We start from the raw sequence: 16123 nt of genomic DNA, 5'->3' as shown, positions 1-16123 counted from the left end.
CCTTCCCAACCACCGCCTCATTATCGACATTGCAACAAGGTGGAACTCCACCCTGCACATGGTGGAGCGGCTGTGCGAGCAGAGGCAGGCCATAATGCATTTGTGGGAGGATACACGGCCAGGCACTTTGAGAGCAGACATGGAGTTGACAGGCGTGCAGTGGTCGAAGCTGAAAGACCTTTGTAAAGTCCTTCAGTGTTTTGAGGAATGCACACGGCTGGTAAGCGCAGACCACGCCATCCTAAGCATGAGCATCCCACTTATGCGTCTGCTCATGCAAACTTTGACGCACCTTAAGGAGCAGGTGTCTGCAGCCAATGTTGATGAGGAGGAAGAGGAGGAGGGAATCCTTGATGACATTCAGCCATTGTCTGCTCAGGGACCTCTCCTGGACGAAGTGGAGGAAGAAGAGGAGGAGGAGGAGGAGGAGGATGATGGGGATGATTACTTAGGGGAGGAGGATGCATCTCGTGGGGCAAGTGAAAATGTTGGCGTGGCAAGGTCTGGTACAGGGTTTGTGCGTGACTGGAGGGATGTGGATTTGCCAGAAAGTGCTCCTCCACCCAGCACTCGCAGTGCATCATTGACACCGGGAACATTGGCCCACATGTCAGATTATGCCTTGCGGATCCTAAAAAGGGACCCCCGCATTGCCAAAATGATGAACGATGACGACTACTGGTTGGCCAGCATCCTGGATCCACGCTATAAAGGCAAATTACAAAACATCATGCCACAGGAGAACCTTGACCTAATATTGGCTAATAAACAAGCAACTCTGGTAAATCGGTTGCTTGAGGCATTCCCAGCACACAGCAGCGGTGATGGTTCTCACACGAGCCGTACGGGCCGGGGGCAGCTTGGCAGAGGTGTTCGTGGTGCACACAGCAGAAGTGGCGTTGGAGACAGGGGTTTCATGCAATGTTGTGGACTGATTTTTCAAATACCGCTCACACAACTGGTAATACTGCATCGATGGAAAGTGACAGGAGACAGCAGTTGTCAGCTATGGTTACAAACTACTTTTCCTCCCATATCGATATTCTCCCACACAGGTCATTCCCCTTTGACTATTGGGCCGCTAAACTGGACACCTGGCCTGAATTGGCCCAATATGCCTTACAGGAGCTCGCTTGCCCAGCTGCAAGTGTGCTATCGGAAAGAGTCTTCAGTGCAGCTGGATCAATCCTTACAGAAAAAAGGACCCGTCTGTCAACCCAAAATGTGGATGATCTAACCTTCATTAAAATGAACCACGCATGGGTTTCCAAGGATTTTGTCCCACCTTCCCCTGATGACACATAGGGTGACAGAAAAATGGCTTGCTTTGGTCCACCTCTTCCTGGTACTTCACCTATTTCGCCTTTTGCATCAGCTGAATGTCCAACATCAACATATGCCACTTTCTAAAACTCCCTAACTGTGCTGCCTCCCCCCCCATGGCCGGGGTCACCACCTACCGCACGACACCGTGCGAGTGCCGTTGCCCTGGACAGGTGGGTAGGCCGTCTCTTGGGCGCGGGCACTGGCACAGGGTCCCTCATAGTGCAATCAAGTGTCTCTGACGGCGGTGGTGCACACCCGCCGTCAGACACACCGCTGTACTATGAGGGGCCCAGTGCCAGTACCGACGCCCACGAGTGGGCCCCCCCTTGCTTGGGCAGGGCCCCAGCATTTGCAATCTTTACCTCTCCCTGCTCCTCCGCTGTGTAATCTGGGCCGTCAAATCCATACTGTGCCTGACACCGTCTGAGCCTGCCTCCTGAGACATATATTTTGAATGTGTACGCTATCCATACATGTTATCCGGGGATACGGTACCCTTTCTAACCTTTGTGCAATGACGTGAAATCCATACTGGGCCTAACACCGTCTGAGCCTGCCTCATGCTGTATAGACATATATTTTGAATGTGTACGCTATCCATACATGTTATCCGGGGATACGGTACCCTTTCTAACCTTTGTGCAATGACATGCAATCCATACTGGGCCTAACACCGTCTGAGCCTGCCTCATGCTGTATAGACATATATTTTGAATGTGTACGCTATCCATACATGTTATCCGGGGATACGGTACCCTTTCTAACCTTTGTGCAATGACGTGCAATCCATACTGGGCCTAACACCGTCTGAGCCTGCCTCATGCTGTATAGACATATATTTTGAATGTGTACGCTATCCATACATGTTATCCGGGGATAAGGTACCCTTTCTAACCTTTGTGCAATGACGTGCAATCCATACTGGGCCTAACACCGTCTGAGCCTGCCTCATGCTGTATAGACATATATTTTGAATGTGTACGCTATCCATACATGTTATCCGGGGATACGGTACCCTTTCTAACCTTTGTGCAATGAAGTGCAATCCATACTGGGCCTAACACCGTCTGAGCCTGCCTCATGCTGTATAGACATATATTTTGAATGTGTACGCTATCCATACATGTTATCCGGGGATATGGTACCCTTTCTATCCTTTGTGCAATGACGTGCAATCCATACTGGGCCTAACACCGTCTGAGCCTGCCTCATGCTGTATAGACATATATTTTGAATGTGTACGCTATCCATACATGTTATCCAGGGATACGGTACCCTTTCTAACCTTTGTGCAATGACGTGAAATCCTTACTGGGCCTAACACCGTCTGAGCCTGCCTCATGCTGTATAGACATATATTTTGAATGTGTACGCTATCCATACATGTTATCCGGGGATACGGTACCCTTTCTAACCTTTGTGCAATGACGTGCAATCCATACTGGGCCTAACACCGTCTGAGCCTGCCTCATGCTGTATAGACATATATTTTGAATGTGTACGCTATCCATACATGTTATCCAGGGATACGCTACCCTTTCTAAACTTTGTGCAATCCATACTGGGCGTGAGAACGGCTGGCGAGCTGTTAAGCAAGCTACAGCACCTGTCCAGACAAGTACAGGGATTCCCTAGCGAGAAGACTTATTTGATTGTTTTCAATGTTGGGACAGCAATTTTTGGGGAGCACTATACTCTGGAGAATGATAGATGGGGCCCACCATACACTGGAACATTCCAAAGGTGGACATCAGACACTGGAGCAGCATTTACAGGGCCCATTATACACTAGAGCATTAGAAATGGGGCCCATTATGTTTGGAGCATTATTTGGGCCCATAAGACAGTGGAGCTTCATCCATGGGGACCAACATATACTGTAGCATTATGTGGAGCTCATCATATACTGTTTCAAACATTATATGGGACCAATGATTCTGTATGGAGAAATAGATGGGCCTCGTCATGAGATGTAAAAAGTGAGGTATTTTTCATTGTACTATACCGCTATTTATCTGCCGTATCGGAGCATGATGAGTTGTGGTATGTGTTAAAGGGGCGCTCTTTCGCCCAGGGCACCTGAAAACCTGCAGCCAGCCCTCTCCCCCCACAACTTTAGCCAAATAACACCCATTTTTCAGTGCTTAACTTATATTATGAAGTTAATTAAGGTTGACAAGCTTAAGTAAGAAGAATTGATGCTTTTGGCATTCAAATGGGCACTGTTGGTGTGTTTCCTGTCCTCCTCTCACTGCCGACTTTTATTCCCCATTGACTTACATTGGGTATCGTGTTTCGGGACGACCCCGACTTTTCCCTATAATCGGACGATCTTGCTCGACCCGACTTTTGGAAAAGTCGGGTTTCACGAAACGAAACGCGACCCTAAAAAACCAAAAGTCGCTCAACTCTACACCTGGAACATTGTCCCACATGTGTGATTATTTCTTGCGGATCTTCTTGTTATTGTCATGGTTTGAACAGGGTTCTTGCCCTGCACTCACAGGGTTAAGTCTTCGTGGCCTCTTTCTGGATCTGGGAGGGGTATTTATACTCACTCTTTACCAGGGTTCTCTGTCAGCTATACTGTTGTTCTGGTGTGTCTGACCCCTGGTGTGCGTGTATTCTGTGTTGCTTGTTTGATTCCCGTGTATGACCCGGCCTGTTCCCTCACTCTGTGCTCCATCTCTCGCTTTGGTACTACTGTCTTCTCCGGTTCTGACCTCCTGGCTTGGCTATCGTTACTCCGTTACAGTTTGTCCCTATTGTACCGTCTATTGCCCGTTCTGGTTTTCTGACCTATTGCTACGTCCTGACTATCCTTTCTGTCTAAACCCCATGGTACTGTATTGCTATCTGGTGCTTTGACCCTGGCTTCGTCTGGTTTCTGTCTCTGTCTATGCCCCTTGGTAACATTGCCCCGTAGTTACCTTTCTAGGAGTTTCCCTGCAGCTCCTAGATCTGTGGAGCTTAGGCCACGCCCCCATCAGTCATGTGCTTCAGGTCCTGATACTCTGAAGCACGCATCGTCACCGCTGCTGCCCTGCTCCACAGGTATCTGTGAGTACTGTCTTTGTACTCAGGACACCCGCACTGGCACAGTGAGCAAGTGCAGTGCGGTGTTCCTGACAGTTATATTGTGGTGTGATCCATCCTGAGCATGTGACAGTCGGTGGGTTACTCCTGCAATTTAGATGTACATTTAAAAATTACACCAACACTAGTGTATACAGCTCTACGCTTGTGATACATTACCCATTTACTGCTTTTTATATTCTGGTCTAATCCAAACTGACCAAGTGAGAGTTATTTTTTGACTGTGGAAATAAATACTGAGTGACAACAATGACTCCTACACTGTGTACAGCTGTAGTCTTCAGATCCATTACCGTTTTACGGCTTTTTATATTGTGTTGTTATCCATACTGAGCCTGAGAGCGTCTGTGTCTGGCTCCTGAAATATCTACGGAGATTTAGAATGTTTAAACTAAACTATATATTCCTGCCATCTGATGATACTGTACACTTTTTCTACTTTTTATATTCTTGTCTAATCCACACTGAGCCTGTGAGAGTCTGTGTGACTGGTGGAATATATAGGGAGATTGACAGTCATCCTTTGGCTGTATAGAGCTGTACGCATCTGATACAGTACCATATATCTGATGTTATTTTGAGTTCATTTTCTGCAACATTTTGAAGTTTGGTGGAAGAGGCCGAGGACGTGGGCGTGGGGGGGCCAGCTGGTGCTGATAGTGATGGTGCATCTGCTGGTAGTGACAAAAGCACAATAGCAGCTAAGGCAGGAGGGGTTGAGCCTGCATCATGGTCTGGCTCGCGTCCACCCACTTCCCCTTCTCTTCACAGACTGCTCTAACTTCCCTCCTCCTGACCACAGAGAGCAGCTCCTCAGCAGTCAGGTTCAGAGGTCTCCCTGCTGGCCTGGAGTGGGAACTGTGTTGTGTGTTGGTTTAACTGCTAGAGAGATACTTCATTGCTCCCAAGCATGACATCACACTCCCTAGGAGGAAGGTAATGCCACTGTGGCGACCTTACTCCTGGGGACGCCACAAGTGCACTGATGCCCAGCCACTGCTAGATGATGCTGCTGGTACATTGACCCAGACAACTACATTCCCCTCGCACTCTACACAGCCAGAATCTGACCCTGATGAAACTCAGGTTCCCCTTCCCGCATACTATACCACCTAACACGGTGACAAAGAGGAAGGTGCAGATGAAAGTACAGGTTCCTTGAGCAGGTGGGGGGGCATACTCATGGGTGACGGTACTGGCACAGGGCCCCTCATAGTACGCATAAGTGTCTCTGCTGGTGGGAGGGGTGGCCACCCCACCCGCCGTCAGACACACCACCGTACTATGAGGGGCCCTGTGCCAGTGCCGCCGCCAACGAGTGGGCCCTCCCTGCTTGCTTAGGATCAAAGCACTTGCAAAGTTGAAATACTTACCTCTCCCTGCTCCACCGCCGTGACGTCTTCCACGTTTCCTGACAGTATAGCTCCTTTTGGATAAAATATTTGGGCTTACTGTGCGCTGCTGAGTCCAGGATAAAGTCACCACATGAGAAACTTTTTAACTCTTTATTCCCAACGCGTTTCGAAGTGAAAAACCACTTCTTCTTCAGGGGATGATGTTACAATCTTTGTCTCTACCACGTTTCCTGACAGTGACATTCTGGTCAGAGAGCGCGATGACACCACGTCTGTACGCCCTCTGTCTAAACAGTCCAAGTGCAGTGAGATGGAAGATGGGGATGATGAGGAGTCCAAACTAGTACAGGGATTCCCTAGCGAGGAGAGTTATTTAATTGTTTTCAATGTTGGGACAGCTATTTTTGGGGAGCACTATACTATGGAGAATGATATGAGGCCCACCATACACTAGAGCATTCCACAGGTGGACATCAGACACTGGAGCAGCATTTACAGGGCTCATTATGCACTGGAGCATTAGAAATGGGTCCCATTATATATGGAGCATTATTTGGGCCTATAACACAGTGGAGCTTCATCCATGGGGACCGACATATACTGTAGCATTATGTGGAGCTCCTCATATACTGTTTCAAACATTATATGGGACCAATTATTCTGTATGGAGAAATATATGGGCCTCATTACTCTGTATGGCACACTATGCGGTGGCTAGAGTTGAGCGATACCGTCCGATACTTCAAAGTATCGGATCGGAATGGATCGGCCGATCTTTAAAAAAAGTATCGGTATCGCCGATTCCGATACCGGAAGTCCCATTCAAGTCTATGGGACTTCCGGTATCGGAATAAGAAAAACCCTGTTTTTGCCTTGTACAGCCTCTCTGGGGTCTGTACGGGCCTTTCGGGGGGCTGTGCCGGCCTGCCGGTGGTCTGTGCAGGCTCCGGTGGGCTGTGCCGGCCTGCCGGGGGGCTGTGCCGGCCTGCCGGGGGGGCTGTGCAGGCTCCGGTGGGCTGTGCCGGCCTGCCGGGGGGCTGTGCCGGCCTGCCGGTGGTCTGTGCAGGCTCCGGGGGGCTGTGCCGGCCTGCCGGGGGGCTGTGCCGGCCTGCCGGTGGTCTGTGCAGGCTTCGGGGGTCTGTGCAGGCATCGTCCGATGGGACTACAAGTCCCATCGGGCGATGCCTGCTACCATGACAGTGCTTGACACATTAGCCAATGATGGGACAGTAGTAGTCCCATCATCCAGCTAATGTGTTGAATGTAAAAAAAAAAAAAAAAAAAATTACATGCTACATACATACAACATGCATACTACATACATGCTACATTCATACTACATAAATACTACATGCAACATACATACTACATATATACTACATACATACTACATATATACTACATACATACTACATATATACTACATGCATGCTACATACATACTGCATGCTACATACATACTACATGCTACATACATACCACATATATACTACATACATACTACATGCATGCTACATACATACTACATATATACTACATGCATGCTACATACATGCTACATACATACCACATACATACTACATGCATGCTACATACATACTACATGCTACATACTACATATATACTACATGCATGCTACATACATACTACATGCTACATGCATGCTACATACATACTACATGCTACATACATACTACATACTACATGCATGCTACATACATACTACATGCTACATGCATGCTACATACATACTACATGCTACATACATACTACATATATACTACATGCATGCTACATACATACTACATACTACATATATACTACATGCATGCTACATACATACTACATGCTACATACATACTACATATATACTACATGCATGCTACATGCATGCTACATGCTACATACATACTACATATATACTACATGCATGCTACATACATACATATATACTACATGCATGCTACATACTACATGCTACATACATACTACATATATACTACATGCATGCTACATACATACTACATACATACTACATGCATGATACATACATACTACATGCTACATACATACCACATACATACTACATATATACTACATGCATGCTACATACATACTGCATGCTACATGCATGCTACATACATACTACATACATACTACATGCTACATACATACCACATATATACTACATACATACAATACATTCATACAATACATACATAGACATACAGTACATATAACATAGAGTAACATACTTACCAATACTTGTCACATTGTTCCCCGAAGCCATTGTCTTTTCCGGAATAAATATTAACATAACAAACCACAAAAATACTCACCCACGATCCGAAGCAGTCCACGAGTGTGTCCCACGACGATCTTGGGTAGAGAACTGCAGCATCAGCTGATGCTGCCGTTCTCTACGGGCTGCAGGAATCCAATGACGGAAGGTAAGTATCCTTCCGCACTGTATTCCTCCGCCACTTAAAAAAAAAAAAAAAAGTCCCTAGTCTCACTTTATGCCATTGCTGTGTGGGAATTTCCAACGCAGCAATGGCATAAAGTGAGACTAGGGACTTTTTTTTTTTTTAAGTGGCGGAGGAATACAGTGCGGAAGGATACCTACCTTCCGTCATTGGATTCCTGCAGCCCGTAGAGAACGGCAGCATCATCTGATGCTGCAGTTCTCTACCCAAGATCGTCGTGGGACACACTCGTGGACTGCTTCGGATCGTGGGTGAGTATTTTTGTGGTTTGTTATGTTAATATTTATTCCGGAAAAGACAATGGCTTCAGGGAACAATGTGACAAGTATTGGTAAGTATGTTACTCTATGTTATATGTACTGTATGTCTATGTATGTATTGTATGAATGTATTGTATGTATTTAGTATATATGTGGTATGTAGCATGTATGTAGTATGTATGTAGCATGCATGTAGCATGCAGTATGTATGTAGCATGCATGTAGTATATATGTAGTATGCATGTAGTATGCATGTAGTATGCATGTAGTATGTATGTAGTATGTATGTAGTATGTATGTAGTATGTATGTAGTATGTATGTAGCATGTATGTAGCATGTAGCATGTATTATGTATGTAGCATGCATGTAGTATATAGTATGTATGTAGCATGTAGTATGTATGTAGCATGCATGCATGTAGTATGTATGTAGTATGTATGTAGTATGTATGTAGTATGTATGTAGTATGTATGTAGTATGTATGTATGTAGTATGTATGTAGTATGTATGTAGTATGTATGTAGTATTTTTTTTTATTTTATTTTTTTTAACATTTAACACATTAGCCGGATGATGGGACTACTACTGTCCCATCATTGGCTAATGTGTCAATCACTGTCATGGTAGCAGGCATCGCCAGATGGGACTTGTAGTCCCATCGGACGATGCTTGCACAGACCCCCGGACATCAGCACAGCCCACCGGCAGGCCGGCACAGCCCCCCGGCAGGCCGGTACAGACCCCCACAGGGTGCACAGACCACCGGCAGGCCGGCACAGCCCCCCGGCAGGCCGGTACAGACCCCCACAGGGTGTACAGACCACCGGCAGGCCGGCACAGCCCCCCGGCAGGCCGGTACAGACCCCGGGCAGTCCACACAGCCCCCCGGCAGGCCGGCAGAGACCCCCGGAAGGCCCGAAATGACGGCGCATCATGATGCGCACACACCGCGCATCATGATGACGTCAGGCTGTCAATCAACTTTGAACTTCCGATTCCGATGCCGAATTCCGATATTGAAAAAATATCGGAAGTCGGTATCGGAATTCCGATACAGCAAGTATCGGCCGATACCCGATACTTGCGGTATCGGAATGCTCAACACTAGCGGTGGCCATAATAGTGTATGGAGTAATATACTGTCCGTTTTTGGAGCTATTGGAGAATTTAAAATGGATATCAGTCATGAGATGTAAGAAGTGAAGTATTTTTGATTGTACTATACCGCTATTTCTTTGCCGTATCAGAGGATCATTAATTGTGGCATGTGTTAAAGGAGCCCAGTGACACTCTTTGGCCCAGTGCCCACAAAAATCTGGAGCCAGCCCTACCCCCCCACAACTTTAGCCAAATAACCCCCAGTTTTCAATGCGTAACTATTATTATAAAGTAAATTAAGGTTGACAAGCTTAAGTAATAAGAATTGATGTTTTTGGCATTAAAATGGGCACTGTAGGTGTGTTTCCTGTCCTCCACTCCCTGCTGACCTTGGTTCCCCATTGACTTGCATTGGGTTTCGTGTTTCAGTCGGCCTTCAACTTTTCGCGATAATCGGCCGATTTCGTTCGACCCGACTTTTGAGAAAGTCGGGTTTCATGAAACCCGACTCGACCCGAAAAAAGGCAAAGTCGCGCATCTCTAGCGATATATATATTTTTTGTATTTTGGCGCTTTTACACAATAAAAACTTATTTATATGAAAAATAATTATTTTTGCATCACTTTATTCTGAGAGCTACAACTTTTTTATTTTTCTGCTGATGGAGCTGTATGGCGGCTTGTGTTTTGTGCGACAAGATGATGTTTTCAGCGTACCATTTTTATTTACATCTGTCTTTTTATTGCACTGTATATTTGGTGGTATGATGATAAAGCATTGTTTTTTGCCTTATTTTTTATTTATTTTTTTTAAAGTGTGCACTGAATGGGACAGTTTTATAGAGCGGGTCGTTACAGATGTGGCGATACCAAATATGTGTACTTTTAATTTTTTTAATATTTACTTAAATGAATTTATTGAAAACATTTTTTTTTCTTTATTTAGGGATTTTTAAAAAAAAATATTTTTACACTTTGTATTTTTTTTTTCACTAACCGGCTATAAAAACCAGCCATCAGTCATCAGCTTTCCCTCTGCTGGTTACAAAAATTGCACGGGAGCTCATGCCATTTTTGTTCGAAAAATAGTCTTTTATTAATTAAATACATGTACAGAAAGCTGCACACACTGTACTTATTGTCTATGTCACAGACATCAATATATCTACCGATTCTAATTGTATTTACTGTATGTTATCCATGTTTTCTATCCTGTTGGCTCCTGCTGTGATTTCACACCACCATGACAGCTGAGTTTACGGATTTTCTTCTATTATCTATCTATCTAATATAAATACATATATATGTGTGTGTCACTGACGTGTATATTTGTATTCTATGTGTATATATCTATTCTATTCTAACCTGTCACTCTGTGATATTACTGTATGTGGCACATGAATTGCCGGCTTTTCAAAGGACACCGGTGCGTAGAAATTGGACAGGACTCGCATGGTCCAAGTGCTGTGCGATTTGTTTTCTCGCGCCCATAGGCTTGCATTGGCGAATCTCGGCCAAATCTCGGTGCTAATTGAAGCCTTCTGTGATTTTACACGCACGTGAAATACTCCTGAGAAAATAAACGCTGATGTGAGCTGCCCCATAGATTAACACTGGGCTGGGTGCTATGTGATGTTTTCTCCAATAGCACTTGGTCGTATTCTACGGTATGGTGTGACGCTGGCCTTACAGAGAGAAGCAATGCTCCGCAGATCTGTGAGATGGCAATGAACAGACCCACGTCCCCTGCAGAATCAGATAGTGTAGGACACACCCATAGTTCAATTTTTTGCTGCTACAGTAGGACCATGCCTCGCATACAGTGAATTAGTGAGACCCCCTAGTGCTCATGAGTTTGCAGCCAATCCTTGAGTGGTTGCAAGCAAAAAAACCTTTGAAGCAATTTGATCATTAGACCCTTTCCTATAACATTAAATAAATGTACAGTCATTGCCAATAGATATATAGTAAATTAGTGCCTCCCACCCAATTACTTTGGCCATGTGATTTACCATGTAAATACATAGTATGAAAATAGGGGGGGGAAGCCAGCACTGCTTAAGGTTAGAACGCATAAATTGAAGTGCATATGCACATAATATCCAGCTGTATTCAAAAATGAGATATTTAGCAAAAAAATTGATCAATTCAATTGAGCCACCCCGCCGCGCCAAGGCAATCTCATGTGGGGGGTCCTACTCTACATTTATAATAAATACTGTGCCATTACAGCCTCCTAAGAGCATGACCACATCAAGTGCAATCTGTACCTGAACATTGCTGGATCGCTCCCATGAAGCCAGATGAAGCAAGTGCGGATGAAGGCCAACCAGGTCTGAACACAGACATATCAGGATTGACCTCCACACATTGCCCAACCAGCAAACATAGATGAAGGGCGATGTTGGCCCAGACACAGGTGCACAATTAAATAAAGCTTGGGGCAGGGCGGGGCTGCCATGTGTGTGCACAGCAGCCTAGATCCATCATAATGAACACAGAAAAATTTATAGCGGACATAGCCAAGCGTGCACGGCAGCAGTGGTGGTGAGCCACAAACCAACAACAAGAAAATAGGGGGGGGAAGCCAGCACTGCTTAAGGTTAGAACGCATAAATTGAAGTGCATATGCACATAATATCCAGCTGTATTCAAAAATGAGATATTTAGCAAAAAAATTGATCAATTCAATTGAGCCACCCCGCCGCGCCAAGGCAATCTCATGTGGGGGGTCCTACTCTACATTTATAATAAATACTGTGCCATTACGGCCTCCTAAGAGCATGACCACATCAAGTGCAATCTGTACCTGAACATTGCTGGATCGCTCCCATGAAGCCAGATGAAGCAAGTGCGGATGGGGGTCAACCAGGTCTGAACACAGACATATCAGGATTGGCCTCCACACATTGCCCAACCAGCAAACATAGATGAAGGGCGATGTTGGCCCAGACACAGGTGCACAATTAAATAAAGCTTGGGGCAGGGCGGGGCTGCCGTGTTTGTGCACAGCAGCCTAGATCCATCATAATGAACACAGAAAAATTTATAGCGGACATAGCCAAGCGTGCACGGCAGCGGTGGTGGTGAGCCACAAACCAACAACAAGAAAATAGGGGGGGGGAAGCCAGCACTGCTTAAGGTTAGAACGCATAAATTGAAGTGCATATGCACATAATATCCAGCTGTATTCAAAAATGAGATATTTAGCAAAAAAATTGATCAATTCAATTGCCGTGCACGCTTGGTTATGTCCGCCATAATTTTTCTGTGTTCATTGTGATGGATTAGGCTGCTGTGCACACACACGGCAGCCCCACCCTGCCCCAAGCTTTATTTAATTGTGCACCTGTGTCTGGACCAACATCGCCCTTCATCTATGTTTGCTGGTCAGGCAATGTGTGGAGGCCATTCCTGATATGTCTGTGTTCAGACCTGGTTGGCCTTCATCTGCACTTGCTCCATCTGGCTTCATGGGAGCGATCCAGTAATGTTCAGGTACAGATTGCACTTGATGTGGTCATGCTCCTAAATGTATTTAGGAGGCCGTAATGGCACAGCATTTATTAAAAATATATAGAGTAGGACCCCCCATATGAGATTGCCTTGGCGCGGCGGGGTGGCTCAATTGAATTGATCAATTTTTTTGCTAAATATCTCATTTTTGAATACAGCTAGACATTATGTGCATATGCACTCCAATTTATGCGTCCTAACCTTAAGCAGTGCTGGCTTCCCCCCCTATTTTCTTGTTGTTGGTTTGTGGCTCACCACCACTGTTGCCGTGCACGCTTGGTTATGTCCGCCATAATTTTTCTGTGTTCATTGTGATGGATTAGGCTGCTGTGCACACACACGGCAGCCCCACCCTGCCCCAAGCTTTATTTAATTGTGCACCTGTGTCTGGACCAACATCGCCCTTCATCTATGTTTGCTGGTCAGGCAATGTGTGGAGGCCATTCCTGATATGTCTGTTCAGACCTGGTTGGCCTTCATCTGCACTTGCTCCATCTGGCTTCATGGGAGCGATCCAGTAATGTTCAGGTACAGATTGCACTTGATGTGGTCATGCTCTAAATTTATTTAGGAGGCCGTAATGGCACAGCATTTATTAAAAATATATAGAGTAGGACCCCCCATATGAGATTGCCTTGGCGCGGCGGGGTGGCTCAATTGAATTGATCAATTTTTTTGCTAAATAGCTCATTTTTGAATACAGCTAGACATTATGTGCATATGCACTCCAATTTATGCGTCCTAACCTTAAGCAGTGCTGGCTTCCCCCCCTATTTTCAAATACATAGTATGTCTGCAACTCTTTACTAACATGTCAGGAGGACAATGAGAATGTCAGATATTAAAAGTGAAGCATGATTTGAGTTTGTGTGGTAACCTGCATAATTAAGAAAAAAAAGTTTAAAATGTGGGATTTGAACCAAGGACTTTTACTGGTATTCTATTCCAGAAATCAGTAGTCAAGTGTCAGGTCTCAGTCAAAAACATTTTGATTTTGATGTTTGAGTGAAGTCAAGTATCAGGTATCAGACATTCATTGAAATCACAAAGCAACCAGCAAACTTACCATCGTACTACTAGGTCAAGTGATCCACAATGCTCATTTTCTTTCGTAATGAAATCTGCTTTTCAAACTCAGTGAGTGGAAAAATCATTTGGATTTTCATTTTGACATATGATATGTGATGTTCTCCACTCATCAAAGTGAAACATCTCTGGAGTTTGTGTGCTAGGAAGCAGAAGTTAAAAAGCAAAGTTTACTTATGTACTGGGGCCTGAACTCACATTTTCTATTCCATATGCCAAGTATTTAACCACTCAACCATTAGCTCAACCAGCAGTGAGCTGATCTCTTCCCTGCTGTACAGATCTTTTATGAAGTTACTTGTCGAGATATCCAAAATATACGAATTAACAAACATTCTTGTTCTAATCTTAGCAGGGATGAATCTAGAGCTCTTTCTAATCTTAAAATAGCAACTCTTATGTCATTAAGGAAGCAGACAAGGGCTGAAATGTGTTCCTCTGGCCAACGGAAATGTATACAAGGGAAGCTCTTAGGCAACTCAAAAATTCCAACTCATACCAGATCCTTCCATCTGACCCCACTTATCTCTTCAAGAGGAGGTTAGACAGTCTTTTCTGTGGGGTCTTAGGATTGAGAATCATTAATAAAAGGGAGAGGGATTTTTGATCACGAAACATCCGGTTATCCTCACTTTTAATCTTTTCCCGAAGGTTCACAAATCTCTTAGTGAACCTCCGGGAAGGTCCATTGTGTCAGGCATTGAGGGGCTTTATGAACGCCCATGTCCATACTTTAATTTTTACCTCCAACCACTTGTCTTTTCTCTAGGTTCCTATATCCGCGATACCTCAGATTTGATTTCACAGCTCAATGGCATATCCTTCTCATCTGACACTCTGATTACCATGGATGTTAAGTAACTCTACACCTGTATCAACCATGATCTTGGATTATGGGCAGTATCTTTTTTTCTGGACTGCAGCAGTTCAGATGATCAACTCCATGATTCCTTCCTACTTGATTTGCTCCAACTTATACTCAATAATAGCTACTTTATAATAGGTACGGTCAAAGACAAACCTCTGGCACTGCAATGGGTGCCAAGTGTGCTCCCTCCTACACCAACCTCTTCATGGGTTGGTGGGAGGAGACTTTTGTACGCCAAACACCCCTTTTCAGTAAGCATGTGGTTTCGTTTCATCGACGATATTCTGTTTTTTTGGTCAGGTTGTGCCGAAAAATGTCATCAATTTATCGCAGACTTAAATCATAACCCTTGGAATATTCTCCTTACTTAAAGTATGACGTCGACTGAAGTGGAATTCCTTGACTTGAAAATTCATAACCAACTGGGTCAAATTAGTACCACTCTGTTTAGGAAGACTACCTCAACTAACAGCTTACTACATTATGGTAGCTTTCATCCCAGTCATGATCATGATGGGATTCCAAAAGGAAAGTTTTTTCGAGTATGTCAGAATTGCAGCAATCCTGAGGATTTTAGCAGGGAGGCGAAGGATTTGACTTCTTGTTTCAAGGCCAGAGGCTACCGTCACAAGGTAATGGCACGTGCCTTTGAGGCTTTCACACAGGTGAATTGGAAAGATTTTTTAAGACCACGCCTTTGTCAGCATTCAGATACGATCAATGTTATCACTCCCTTTAACAACCACTGTAGTGATATATATATAGGATCTTACAAATGAAATGGGTATTCTCCTCAGTGAACCTAGGGTGACTCCCTTTATCAACAAATCTCCAAAACTTGTTGCCAAAAGAGTGAGAAATTTGAGGGATCTACTCTGCACAAGTCACTTTAAAAGACCTACAGTTTCCTTGGGGAGTGGCATCAGGTTAGTAGGTACATATCCTTGTGGCAATTGTACTATTAGCCATTATGTGGTTTCCAACAACACAGTGTCTATTCCATCTCTTTCTGCTCCAATTCAGATATGGTA

The 16123-nt window shown here is 44.7% G+C and overlaps 2 long non-coding RNA genes across 3 annotated transcripts in view; one reads left to right on the top strand and one right to left on the bottom strand.

Annotated features, from left to right (window-relative positions):
- Positions 1-16123, bottom strand: part of LOC141082738 (uncharacterized) — a 50406-nt gene that overhangs the window by 8433 nt on the left and 25850 nt on the right. The window contains exon 1 of one of the 2 annotated variants that reach the window (XR_012230569.1): positions 11893-11969. The exons of the other annotated variant lie outside the window; for it this stretch is intronic. This is a non-coding gene — a long non-coding RNA (uncharacterized lncRNA). Of the gene's footprint in view, positions 1-11892; positions 11970-16123 lie in introns of those variants that run through there. 2 annotated transcript variants of the gene reach the window in all.
- Positions 1-16123, top strand: part of LOC141082737 (uncharacterized) — a 65846-nt gene that overhangs the window by 35534 nt on the left and 14189 nt on the right. The window lies entirely within an intron of this gene.

The sequence above is a fragment of the Dendrobates tinctorius genome, unplaced genomic scaffold (assembly GCF_039654945.1).
Source record: "Dendrobates tinctorius isolate UK_male_01 unplaced genomic scaffold, ASM3965494v1 ptg000019l, whole genome shotgun sequence".
Taxonomy (NCBI): Eukaryota; Metazoa; Chordata; class Amphibia; order Anura; family Dendrobatidae; genus Dendrobates; species Dendrobates tinctorius.
This window is presented reverse-complemented; position numbering and strand designations above follow the sequence as displayed.